This window comes from Electrona antarctica (assembly GCF_951216825.1).
Source record: "Electrona antarctica genome assembly, chromosome: 1".
Taxonomy (NCBI): Eukaryota; Metazoa; Chordata; class Actinopteri; order Myctophiformes; family Myctophidae; genus Electrona; species Electrona antarctica.
The window spans coordinates 58,470,201-58,484,461 of record NC_136806.1 but is presented as its reverse complement, the minus strand read 5'-3'; the positions used below and the strand labels follow the sequence as shown (position 1 = coordinate 58,484,461).

The window sequence follows — 14,261 nt, the reverse complement described above, 5'->3', positions numbered from 1 at the left end:
TTTGAGAGCGGTTTTGAAGGAGTCAAGGGATTTGCATGTCTTAATGACTGTTGGTAGGGCGTTCCACATTTTGGTGGCATAGGAGCGAAAAGAATTTAGTCCCTTGTTTGTGCCGAATCTGGGTTGTACATGGTTCGTTGCACTCCCTCTGGTGTTGTGGGTGTGGACTTCGTTACCCTTAAGGAAGTATCTACAATCACAATAACGCAGCAGAATTGTTCTTACAGAATGACATTCCTTCCTATCAACACTTTGTCCGTCTCCCTTTCTTTTTCAGGACAGTACAAAATAAACAATGTCTTCTGACTGGAAGTGATGGATGGGTAAAAATGGCGTAATTCATGATAATGCCGTTATAAACCGACTTGCAAAAAATCAGCTGCCAATACAAACAATACAATAACCTTTCTTTTATGTTGTCTGATAAAACAAAAAGCAAGACTTTAAACGGTGATCTACTGTCAAATAGGCTACTGTGCTCTGACACATTTGAAATCATTCCAGTGTTCCATCAAGATTAAAAATCCCTCTAAACATAGACAAGGGGAGAATACGAATTCACTCAACACTAGAGAGGAAAATCACGGATAAAATTGGTCAGGCTGCAAGCGTGGCAGGCAAGGCAACACTCGAGCACACATTAAGTCTGTCAGATCTGATAGCTATAGGACCTAGTCAGCTCTTTTCTATTGATATAAATCTTCACAATTACTGTGACATTTGGCTTGGGTAAATCAAGTGGCAGGTCTTTCAGGAATAGTGTTGTGTCAGCATCAGAGTCGAGCATCCAGGGACCCCCAATTCCCTCGGCAGCATTCAAAGCCAGACCGAGGCTTTGACGCCCACAGAAAAGAATAAACAGCAATTTAGTTTAGAGTGCATGACAGATACTCGCAGATTACAGCAGGTGTTGATGTGAGCAGCCAAAGCAAGCCGGGAAGAACGCGAACGTAAACATTCCCTCTCTCCCTCTCTGAGGTTCAACCCTGATAGCACTGATAGGATGTTTTAATATCTTTTGGATTTGCACACATGATTGAATGCCACAGGAAGGCCAATTACAAATCAAACAAAGGATCATGATAATAGGTGTAATGCAGAAAGAACAACTTCTATCAGTTCAGTTGCTTAAATTCTAGATTCAAAATTGTATCAGTTGCTTACAGCTCATGGGAGCGTGTGTCCATTAAAAGTCGGAGATGGATTTCACTCCAGGCCACTGAGTGGAAAGGTGTCAGTTTTCATGATATGAAAGTGATAATTCAACACCTTTCTTCATGTGCCACAAAAACACCAAACACAAACCCTTCAGCTCTTTGATACCCGAATATCATCTGTGTTGCAATTGTAATTTGCTTCATTAAATTGAGTGTTTCTCTAAGAACGCTGGGCCGCACCTCAGCTACACGGCTCTGTCCAAATGAACTTGTGGCACACCAATCAATCACTACCTCAATATACCATGTCATATTTCACAGTATAGCCATGCTATCCAGGAAAGTAATTGCCAGTTTTCCTGTTATTTTTTCCCCTTTCTTTTTTTTTCTTCTTCTTTTTTTATAATCGCTTGACAAAGTATCGCTTCGATTTCTCCCTTACTGAGGAACCGACTCATGATGGTTCACACCCACACGTCTGTCCTGTCCCCGGCCGGCTACATGCTTGGCTGTACTTCCCTGTCACTCTCTACTGCAGGCCCACATCCATCTTGTCACAGTCGGCGGGCAGCGACACAGATTAACAGTCCCGCCCACATGACGGGTGAGAGCACAAGGAGAAAAGATAAGAGAGAAAAGGAATGCAAGAGAGGAATAGAGCGCTGCAACACGCCCTCTCTCCTTGCACACAGTTGGACTCTGGCGCGCACGCGCACACGCACGGACAGGTCAAATATGGCTTATTATCCTCCGTGATTCGATTATCCACCTCCTGCCTTGCTGCAGCTCCAAGTCTTTCATTACAGAGGAAGAGGAGGTGGGGTGGAAGTGGGCTGGGGATGTGTGACAACATGAAGGGGCAGTCATGGAAACGGACTTGGGCTGGAGGAAGGATCTGAGAATCTCATCCTCCCTCCCTCTCTCTCTCTCTCACTCAATCACTCTCTCTCTCTCTGTCTGTCTCTCCATCTATTTTCTCCAGGTTCATCTCCACACGCTTCAGTGAAGGTGTGGAAGAAGTGTAGTCCAGCACAGCTAGCTTGTAAGTCACTCTGTTTCCCAGGAGTCACTTGGCTGCTTAGCAGACCGTGGTGGAACCCTGACACGCTGTCACGATGCACTATTGTATTTTCTCTCTGCCAACAATGCCGGGAGAAGCGACAGTCGCCCTGCAAATGACCCCCATTGTGTCGTGGTTCATGACCATGCACGTGGCTGAATTGACGTATTGTGGTTTAGCAGCTGTTGTCATATTTATGAGCATGTATTAAGAAAAGAAAAAAAAGATAATTCATAGACTGTTGAGATTGCAGCAATAGCTCCAGAGGCTCTACTCTGTGAGATGAATGTGAGAAGAACTTCTATTCACTGTGAAATAGCTGAGCACATACTGTACTGTGTACATAGTACAATACATACCGTGTTAAAAAAAATCATGTTTAGAATAGATGTTTAGTAGCCCTGTGGTGAAAAAAGTGTAAATAGAAGTTTGAGGTATAATTGTACATCATATCCACCGAGTTCTTTTTGAATTGACACACTGGAAGAAGTAGATGAATAGAAATGCGGATTACGACGCTGCAAATCTTCACCAACTTTATACATTCATTTCGTAAATCTCACCTTCAGAGGAAAGCTACTTGGTGGGGATTTTCTCAATTTCTTGCTTGGTGGGACAGGTGTATTTACTTAGATAATTGTATTCCTCATCCAATTTATAATGCGATTACATTTTTAATACAATTCTGAGTTTGAAGAAAGGCAGATGAAAATTATCTCGGCAGCAGAATTGCAATATCATTCACCTTATGTTGCAACTTTTCTCTGGGGAAAGTCCCCTTAAAATAGCAGCCCAGGCAGCACTGATAGAGAGAATACTGTTTTTTAAAGAATGCATTGAAAGTGGTGTTCCCACAAATACTGTACATCACTTGAAGTAAAAGATAGACACACGGGTGGAGTTTTATTTATTTCTTTCCCCGCTTTGGCAATCAGGCTCTCTATCCTGGCTGGGCTTTGTTTAGCTATAGTCGCACAGCTCTCTGGGGAAACATTGACTGGCATGGTCAAAGCAAAACTCTGCTGAATGAGCCTCCAGTCCCCCAACATCCCACAATGTGTAGGCACAGAGCAGAGGCAGACAAACGGGGCTGACCATAAGTCATATAGTCAAAGAGTAATTACCTCTGCACCATGCAGGAGCAGCCCGAATGACTCCTCTAGGTGAATGACAACAGGTAAAAGGCCAGTGATTAGCCTCGGGTCCCAGAGGCTTTGCTAGATTTACAGGCGGACGCAATGTTCCATATAGGGCAATGGATACGCTTAACTTAATATGTTATGCACTTATTACGTGTCTCATTATGTCCAGCAGCACCACTATAATTTTGCTCATCAGGAGCTGCAAATTAAGATATTTGTCTCAATCAGCGCTTCCTCTATATCTGCTGTTTTTAGTAAAAAAAAGGGTTGGTGACATGTTTCCAAATATCCCTATTTTTTCCTGCTTTGAGAACTCTGTATTATTTCATATCTGAATGCATGGAATGTTAATTCCACAATGTAGGTGTAGGCTACTGTACAATTCCGTATTTTAGCCGTGACGTGAGCGCCCCCTCCAGAGATACTTCCGGGTCCTACTTTTGTGTCGCTTTTGTGTCCCCATAGAGTTATACTGTGACGCTCCGTCGGACTAAATCTGAGACGAAAACAACCACGAAAGTCTCATTTTACCGCTTTCCTCGCAACAACAAAGCTGCTGCTCTCCCAAATCTGGCTGTGACAGGCCGTCTGCCCCACACTGGATACTATCGCCATTTTATTTCATTGTGTCAACTAAATCCTCATTAATTACAAACTAGATTCAACATACTCAAGCCTGCACACATTCTAAATTTGCCCCCGAAATATTGTACTGAGCAAATGGACTGTTACCACCTTCAATAATAATGATAATAATAGTCTTTATTGTCTCCACATCATATATTTTCTTTGTCATGGACACATTAATAATTCTACTCGAGTTGGAAGCATTAAGACCCATTTTAACCCTCAATGGCTTCCTTTCTGAAAAATAACGTCATTGTAAAAAAGATTCACGCGTTTAGATATTCTATTTACAATGAGATGCGGACGGGAGCTGGTGCCACTTGGACCCGGACGTAACGTAGCACTACAAAATGACGTCGGACTTAAATACTGAATGTCTTCGAAAGCAAGAACTGACCCACTGACCCACACCAGACAGTGGCCTTGTGGTTAGAGTGTCCGCCCTGAAACTGGGAGGTCAGGGGTTCGATCCCCGGCCGGGTCATACCAAAGACTGTAAAAATGGGACCCAATGCCTCCCTGCTTGGCACTCAGCATCAAAGGGTTGGATTGGGGGGGTCAAATCAACTAATCAAATGATTCCCGAGCGCGGCACGGCTGCAGCTCACCGATCCTTGGCTTGCGGTTCACCGCTCCAAGAGATGGGTCGAATGCGGAGAACAAATTTCACTGCGGTAACGTGTGTGACAAATGGTACGACTTTGACATAAATGAGGGAGAACTGTTCTTGGAACAGAACTGGAATCAGTGAAAAGTTACAGTATATCAAATGGTAAATGGTGCATTTATATAGCGGCGCTTTACAGAGATTGTGCATTACATTCACCCATTCACACACACATTCATACACCGATGGCAGCGGAAACCATGCAAGGCACCAACCAGCACATCGGGAGCAATTAGGGGTTCAGTGTCTTGCTCAAGGACACTTCGACAGTAACTCTGGGGGAGCCCGGGTTCGAACTGGCAACCTTACGGTTACCATCCAGGCACTCTACCCCCTGAGCCACTGCCGCCCCTATAACCATTACAATTCACAAATGTATGTAAGTACTAGTAATTAATTCATCATGGGCTATGGTGAGCACATAATGTGATGTTTATACCGCAGTTATCTTCAGTTGTCAAAGGTTACTTACATTTTTCATTTTGGATACCAACACAAAGTGAGAGACTACACATCGCCGTTTGGAGAATTTTAATTGGAATATATATAAGTGAACAGATAGGACCCATCTGGATCTTCTGCCTTTAGTGAAGAATTTAAATGTCTGTTGCCAAAAGCTGCTGCAGTGGGAGGTGAAATGGTGAATGAACATTTTTTTTTGAACCTGCAGGCTTTAAGAAAGCAGGAAAAAAATTAAGTTGTACAGGGAGCTCTCACAATGGGGCTTCGTTGGTTCCTAAGCAACTATTGGCGAGTCGCTGTGGGTTATAGCAGCGGACCATTATAGACTGAATCATTACAAGAGTTCTCCACTCCGTTTTCATAAAGGCTTTCGGTCCTGTGAAGTAAGTACATATTAGCAACTATGTTGGCTCAGTTCTGTTCAGATCTCACAACCAGCAGGGCATATTGACTTAATAATGGATGTATGAATCAGATATTTAAAAGAATTCCCCGTTTGATTCCACTGAGCTCCTTTTTACACTCAAAAGTAATGGTTTTGCACTCCCTTCAGGGAAAAGGTCAAAACAGCAGGCAATGTCAAAAAATAATAGTTGCTTTATTGGTCGAGATACTGCTGGGAACAAAGATAATTTGAAGAGCACCATTCTTCTGCCTACACATCCTGTCCTGGAACTATTATGAGCGAGTAGGGGAAAGGAATCTTGGATGTGTGGTTCAAAGAATATGATTATTGGCAGAATTGCAGAAAGTTTAGAATATTTTTTTCATTTTTTTTTTTCATTCCCGTTTTCATTTTTCACAATGTGGTTGTACCTGCAGTACAATACTTTATCATAGGGGCAGCTGTGGCTCAGGAGGTAGAGCAGGTCGTCCAATGATCCATGGGTCGGCGGTTCGAATCCCGGCTCCTCCTGTCTACATGTCGAAGTGTCCTTGGGCAAGACACTGAACCCCAAATTGCTCCCGATGTGCTGGTTGGTACCTTGCATGGCTTCCGCCGCAATCGGTGTATGAATGTGTGTGTGAATGGGTGAATGTAATGCACACTCTATATGTGAAGCGCCTTGGATAAAGGCGCTATATAAATGCACCATTTATCATTTATGTTGTTAATAAACCCATAAAATGTAACGTGTTATATGTACAGTACTTTCCATAATGCAATTCCAATGGTGAAAGCTGTGTTGTTTTACCCCATGAAGGAATTGCGGATTCGGCCGTGCCCCGAAATTCCTGTACTATGTGTCTCAAAGAATATAATATTGTCTCAAATAATCAACAGATAAAACTAGGATGTGTCTTGCCTCCAATTAGGCAAATAGATGTCAGATTTACCTGTGGATCCCTGTTTGAAAACAGTGGGTTTAATATAATTTGAAACAGCAGGAAATGTGAGTGAAGAAAAATACTGAACCTGACAAGTAGTAAGATATGAGCACAAGTAATCTGATTGGCAATTTCACACTGCAAATAAAATATAGACCCACATGCAAAGAAATCCTCCGTTCGTGTTGATGTAAATTGCTTCAATGTCCTTGGAACTTGCTGAAGTAAAGTTGACATGAGACAAATAGATGAAAAGTATTCCATAAACTGTATAGGCACGTATAGAACACTGGGACAAAACAGCCCTGTACTGCACATTCATTATCATGATTTTTCTCTACAGCTTGAAAAAGGAATTATATAGGCTATGGAGTACTTGAATGGACCTTTACTCTCTAAGAGTCATTATTGAAAGTGGGCCCCTAAATTATTTTAATGTAGCCATCTTTCTGGCGCTTTCATTAAAGCGAGACTTGGACTGCACACAACTATATCTTAATTACTTGAAGAGGGATAATTCACTTTATCACTTTTAATTTGATATGCAGTTTATAAATGAGTAATGGTTTTCGGGGGGTATTTTATAATTTGTGTTCAGTTTCAGCCCAAGGAATGGAAAGGTATGGTAGTCTATTTAAGGTCGACCTTGGTTAAGGAAGTCAAAGAGGAAACACGTATTTTTTCTTTGACTATTGCCTGTAACACCAATGATTCACCATGCAACTCCTTAATGATTCACCATGCAACTCCTTAATGATTCACCATGCAACTCCTTGATGATTCACCATGCAACTCCTTGATGATTCACCATGCAACTCCTTGATGATTCACCATGCAACTCCTTAATGATTCACCATGCAACTCCTTAATGATTCACCATGCAACTCCTTAATGATTCACCATGCAACTCCTTAATGATTCACCATGCAACTCCTTGATGATTCACCATGCAACTCCTTGATGATTCACCATGCAACTCCTTGCAACATGCAAATACTTTATACCCAATGGCAGTTGCGACTAGTTGCATTGGTGCGGTTTGGCCTTAAGAACGGTTTGGTCGGCCTGAGTCGTGGCTCAGCGGTCCAGGCACCTTGGCTGGTAATCCAGTCTGGCAGTGTGCCAGTCCAGTAATCCAGTAATGGTTTTTGGGGGGTATTTTATAATTTGTGTTCAGTTTCAGCCCAAGGAATGGAAAGGTATGGTAGTCTATTTAAGGTCGACCTTGGTTAAGGAAGTCAAAGAGGAAACACGTATTTTTTCTTTGACTATTGCCTGTAACACCAATGATTCACCATGCAACTCCTTAATGATTCACCATGCAACTCCTTAATGATTCACCATGCAACTCCTTGATGATTCACCATGCAACTCCTTGATGATTCACCATGCAACTCCTTGCAACATGCAAATACTTTATACCCAATGGCAGTTGCGACTAGTTGCATTGGTGCGGTTTGGCCTTAAGAACGGTTTGGTCGGCCTGAGCCGTGGCTCAGCGGTCCAGGCACCTTGGCTGGTAATCCAGTCTGGCAGTGTGCCGCGGGTTCGACTCCCGATCCCGACGGCCTTTACTGCATGTCTTCCCCCAATTTCTCTCCCCATTTCCTGTCAGCCTACTGTTTGTCCCTCCATAAAATATATAAAATAAAATAAAAACTTTAAAAAAAAGAACGGTTTGGTCTTAAACCCTTGGAGGGTTTTTAGGCTTTCTCCTTCACATGTTTTAATGACTTTGTAACATTGTTAAATATTTTGTAAGTGAAAATAAACAAACAAGGGGACATTGTAACTAAAGTCCTATATGTGGAACTCGAGCTTTTCTGCTCACCTGTGTTTATTTTGTCATAAACTACCATCAAGCACTCTAGCCCACACATAGGAGACGTGTGGGTTGGGTTTGCATGGGTTGTATTTGAGGTTAGCGACCGTTTGGAAGGTTTAAAGACGGGGCAACAGAGAAAGAAAATACATCGCATGGATGCACCTGGGACGTATCCTCAGTGATGTATCCCAAGGTCATCGGGGTTTCGGGTCTCGCGGACATCATACCCCTCACTTTCTTGAGGGGTTGTTTGTTGAGGTTGTTTCAAGGTATTTGATAGAAGAAAGTACAGTCAGTCCACGCCACGGACAGTCAGGCGCCATTGACGACCAGGCAAACTGGATCCGGAAGTTCGGTGAAATACATTGCAGTCGATGTGAGATGGCTGGACCAGCTTGTGAACAAAACAATAACACCATTTCTGAACGATTGCATCATCATCTTGAAGAACGAGGCAGTTGTTTTGTGGCGGCTTTTTCTTTCAAGTCAAAGAACTTAAATGTTGACAAATAACTTAAAGGTGCATTCAGTGCACCTTTGCAACAAAAAAAACAAAAAAACATATATTACAGTTATTTTACTCAAAATTGAGTCCAGAGATTTTTAATTTGTGTGAATTTCAGCCTCTGTGGGGGGTATTTATATGCAAATATCATGACCAATGGCATTGCAATGGAATTGCAATGAACATCAATGATGACGTTTAGGTGAAAAAAATAACCAATTTTTTTGTATTAATTCATTAATTAAAATATGTTGTATTATTGCAATGCTGGGTGTTACAGGGTATTTAAAAAATAGTTTTGAATGGTGTAACACTGCTTTTAATTGTATTGCTAACAATGTGAGATGAGACCATGGGGAATGTTTTAAAACATATTTATTTAATGAATAGACTTTTTTTCAACTTTTCGATGGACTTTCGGTTAAAGGGGCATTCCACTCATTTTCAACATTTTACTATGTCATTAATATACCTTAGAGCTGTTGTGTGGAAATAATAAAAAAGTCCCCCCATTCTGTGTTTCCTAGAACTAGAGGTCTGAAAAAAATCATTAACATGGTGAAACACATCTTGATGATGTCATCAAGATGTGTTTCACCATGTTAATGATTTTTTTCATAATTACAGTTCTAGGAAACTCAGAATAGGGGGACTTTTTTATTATTTCCACACAACAGCTCTAAGGTATATTAATGACATAGTAAAATGTTGAAAATGGGTGGTTTTTTGAGTTGACCTTCCTTGGCTTTCATGAAAGCTGCATGCAGGAACAGATATCCTAATCAAAATAATGATTTTAAAAGTGGAAGTTTCACCTGACTAATTTAATAAAGGCCTGAAGTGTTTGAACAGCCCCGAAGGTTGTGTTCATACTTGGTTCATATCTCTGCATATTAACACAGCTTATTTCCTGTGCTCGTGCACCACACGTCCCACACAGGCAGCACACCACTAGTATCTGATTACATTTGCAAATTTAATGAAACTGACAAAAAAAACTGATTAACATAGATTATGTGCAAATGAATGGTAAATGGACAAAGCATAACACTTCAGCCTTTCCTAATTGAAATAATCTAATGCATCAATTTAACCGCTTAAAGGGGGTGCAAGTAATATGTTTTGTTTACAATTTGCATTAAATGACTCTACAGGAGTTTTATTGCTATAGTGTTTGTTCAGTGACTGGATAACCATTTTATCCAATCATGATGACATCGAGAGCTCAGGATATGAGAATAAACAAGTTATCTCTCGAGTTCTCTCTCCCGATTGGATAAAAGTGGCATCCTGACCTAAAAATGCATTGTTACTAAAGAGCTGGAGAGACTCAATATGGAGCTTTAACTTTATTTATTACAAAAACATACACTATCAGTTACACCCCCTTCAAGTCCTGTCCTATACTTTGTTGTACAGCATTGTATTATGCAGAGAAAAGCCAATCTACAAGCTTACAGAGCGTCTTTATGATTTGTATTGTATTTGTATTTGTAACAGTTTCTTCCCCCAGGCAGTCGGGCTGCTGAACAGCTGACCTTGAACTGTATTGCACTGTATTGTCACTTCACTTGCTTCACTTCACTTTTTGTTTGTGTTTTTGTCTTTTCCTTTGCACTATAGATGTTTGTTTATGTCCTGTGTATGTAAGACTGAGAGTGCTCTGAGCAAAATAATTTTCATTGTATCTATACTCTGTATCTATACATATGAAAAATAAACCTGAACCTGAACCTATTCTTTTTTTAATACAACTTTCACTATATAATGACATGGCCAAAATATTGGCTGATGTGGTTAATCAACCTACAGTTGGAGGCCATCGATATTGTCCTTTTCTTTTTGCTGAGGTTTGCGTGATCTGCGCAAAAGGACAGTTAACCCATTTTGGGCGGGAACCCCTTTTGGTGTTTTAAACATGTTATAATTTAGCTATTGAAAAATAGCAGATCTACAAGCTCATAGCGCGCCACCGAGTGGCGCGCTACGAGCTTGTAGGTCTGCTATTTTTGAAAAATCGTGAAAATATTTATTTCAGAAAACAGGAGGATTTAGAAGGATTTTTTAAAATTTTGAGGTCAGGCCTAAATGGGTCAAATGATAAGGGACAATATCGGTGGCACCCAACTGTAAGACAGAGTGCTCTGAGCAAAATCATTTTCATTGTATCTATACTCTGTATCTATACATATGACAAATAAACCTGAACCTGAACCTATTATTTTTTAATACAACTTTCACTATATCATGACATGGCCAAAATATTGGCACCAGGGTTAATGTGGTTAATCAACCTATATGAACCCTCTCTTCTAAATGTGCTTGATTTACAGTAGATAAAAGGCAGGCGTAGTTATAATTGCTGTGCTGTGATTAGCTGGACATTGACAGTGTGATGACTAAATATGAAACTTCTTCACACTATTTCCAACATTCCTCACTGCATACGGCAACGGTATTATGGTCAGGCATATCAAACCAATTAAAAGTCCATCTGGAATCTCTATTAGGCTATTTCAATAGTCACTTAGTACGTGATATGCTCTGGATAACTGGCTGCTGAATACTATCGCTGCCTGGTACTAGTTTATCATGAAGAAAACAAACGTAATTAGAATTAACCCATTTAGGCATGACGTCGAAATAAATAAAAAAAAGTCTTCTGAAAGAATATATTTTCAAAGCCGCATTTTTACGATTTTTCAAAAATATCAGACCTACAAGCTCATAGCGCGCCACTCGGTGGCGCGCTATGAGCTTGTAGATCTGATATCTTTCAATAGCTAAAGTATAACATAATGCTTAGTTAAAACACCAAAAGGGGTTCCCGCCCAGAATGGGTTAAGGCTATATGGTGAAATGAGTTGAAAATGAATCTGACCTCTAGTCCTTGGAGAATTGCATGAGATTTGATAATTGGTGTCGAGCAACAGCAGTGAGGGTGAACACGAGGCACAGAAACAAGAATCAAAACTAGATTAGAATTCAAATTAAGTTCAAATGAAAACAATATAGCTTAGTTATGACACTATAGATCTGTACTGGGACTCTGAATCACTAAACATGTACAGATACTGTATGTGATACTGTACACTGTACAGTAAAGTAGGCACATACTGTCAACAATATGAACACTAACAATATATTACACTACAGTATGTCTACAGTTGGGTGCCATCGATATTGTCCTTTTCTTTTTGCTGAGGTTTGCGTGATCTGCGCAAAAGGACAGTTAACCCATTTTGGGCAGGAACCCCTTTTGGTGTTTTAAACATGTTATAATTTAGCTATTGAAAAATAGCAGATCTACAAGCTCATAGCGCGCCACCGAGTGGCGCGCTACGAGCTTGTAGGTCTGCTATTTTTGAAAAATCGTGAAAATATTTATTTCAGAAAACTGGAGGATTTAGAAGGATTTTTTAAAATGTTGAGGTCAGGCCTAAATGGGTCAAATGATAAGGGACAATATCGGTGGCACCCAACTGTATCAACAATGAATACGAGAATGAATGTACTATATACAGAATGGTCTGTCAACAGACCTTCAACAGCGACTTACTGGATGAAAAGATGTAGTCGTAGTTCAGCAATGCACTACAATACAATACATGCCAGTAGCCCATATGTTCAAGTGAGCCAGAGCCCATGTACTGTAGGAGTAAAAGAAAAATCAAGACACAGATTCTAACAATGGCATGAACTCTATGTACAATGTATTATCTTTGTATGCAGTTTGTGAATTGTGAATAAAGTGGCAATAACGGTAATAGGTCGCACACACCAAGACTGCATTTTAGTTTTTATTCTGGGATCTGTTGTAATAGTTTTTGGCCTTTGCATTTGCAGTCGCAGATGCAGTCACATCATTTTCTCCACATTATTTTGTCTGCTGGCCTAGTGGTCACCACTGAACTACCAGATTGTTTTGGCATCAAAAGGATTAGGATTAATTAAGGTGGTATACCGAAGTCTGGCGTCAATATCGGTACTTGGTAGAGGGTGCAAATCCATGGGTTCATGTACTTATCATTTGCATTGTAATCCCCATAGGGGGACTTTAGATCACCTTGTATAAGAACTGTGTTTGAAAAATAAACATGTCATCCAGGCCGCTTCACTCATATGGATATGAAGAATCAACTGACTGAGAGAAAACACTATTGTTACTGCTACTGAATTAGTTACATTTTCGCTAGAAACAGACTGTATATGAGTGACTGACTGTCGCAAACGATACAGAGACACCTCCCTGACAATAACGCAGAGACAGCTTGTTTATTTTTGGACCACAATGCTTATATGAAACGATTTTAAGATGACCCCATGTTATTCTCCATAGAGACATTACTTCCGTGAACCAGGCAGAACCAGGGGATGAGAATGTGACGTCAGCTACTTCGGCGCTCTATTGGTCGGAGGGAAAATGCAGATACGGTATGTCACTTATTGCATCATCAGTTCGCAGTCAAACAACCTGGCTTGAAATACTTTCCTCAAAGTTCACTTTCTGCTCCTAGGCTGAAATGAGTTAAAATGACTGATTGGGCACACTGATGTTGATTGAGCACAATGCTGTCAAAGATTCTGACTGATTTCCTTTTCATGGTACCTCTCCCTCCCCTCCTGACTCTACTGCGCTGTGCATCTCTAGCAGTCGGGTTCAAAGATGCTGTTCAAATCTATGACCATTGTCCAGAGGTCATTGTGGACGTTAGCTCATCACGCAGCACGCTGCACACTTTGGGGAGCAGTCCGACGCCTCCAGCCTCCCACATCAACATTCTTTCCTGCCCTTAGGCCAGCAAACCAGATTTTTCATGTCAGCTGGCATGCACCTTCAACTCATAAGTAGCTGTTTGACTTTCACAAGTCTCACATCATCCAGGCATGCACACTGTCAGGCAAGGTTGCCATATCCTTGGTCCATAATTATATGCCAGTTAACAAGTGTCCACTCGCGCATGCAGATGGGCTGCGCTTCTTAAAACCCAGGTAGTTAGCCATAGCTACTATTTGTTATTCCCTGTGGAAAACATAATTTATGAGTTATTACTAATTTTGTAATTTGAGGGGATTTAGTTTTTGTGAATGATTCATATTAGAGCAAAATGTCAAGCGTCAGATAAAGTTAAGTGTGCATGAATGTGACTTAAAAGCATACAGAAGCATTCTGTAAATAGTTCTCAGTGCCCTTTTACCAGATAAGAAAGTTAAAGTAATGTAGAAGAAAATACATACTTATTTGCTAATATTTAGCAAATATATTTGAACTCTAGAATAAACAAATGAACGGTCCCTCACAATGCTGACTGTAGCAAATCCTGACTGAAGCTCATTACTGTCAAACTGATTCATCTGGAGCACCACTGATTGTCAATCGTTAAACCATTTTCGATTTTAGCTATATACAATTTTTTCAGAAAACTCTCAGGATTTAGAACAGTGGTTTACAACAGTTCTCTGCAAAACATTCTCAGAAGTGGGGTT

At 40.7% G+C, this 14,261-nt stretch overlaps 1 long non-coding RNA gene across 1 annotated transcript in view; it reads left to right on the top strand.

Annotated features, from left to right (window-relative positions):
* LOC306931740 overlaps window positions 1-13,670 on the top strand; it is a 72,670-nt gene extending 59,000 nt beyond the window's left edge. The window contains exons 2-3 of the long non-coding RNA XR_013791053.1: window positions 13,114-13,208; window positions 13,429-13,670. This is a non-coding gene — a long non-coding RNA (uncharacterized lncRNA). The remainder of the gene's footprint in view (window positions 1-13,113; window positions 13,209-13,428) is intronic.
* Window positions 13,671-14,261: the final 591 nt, after the last annotated feature.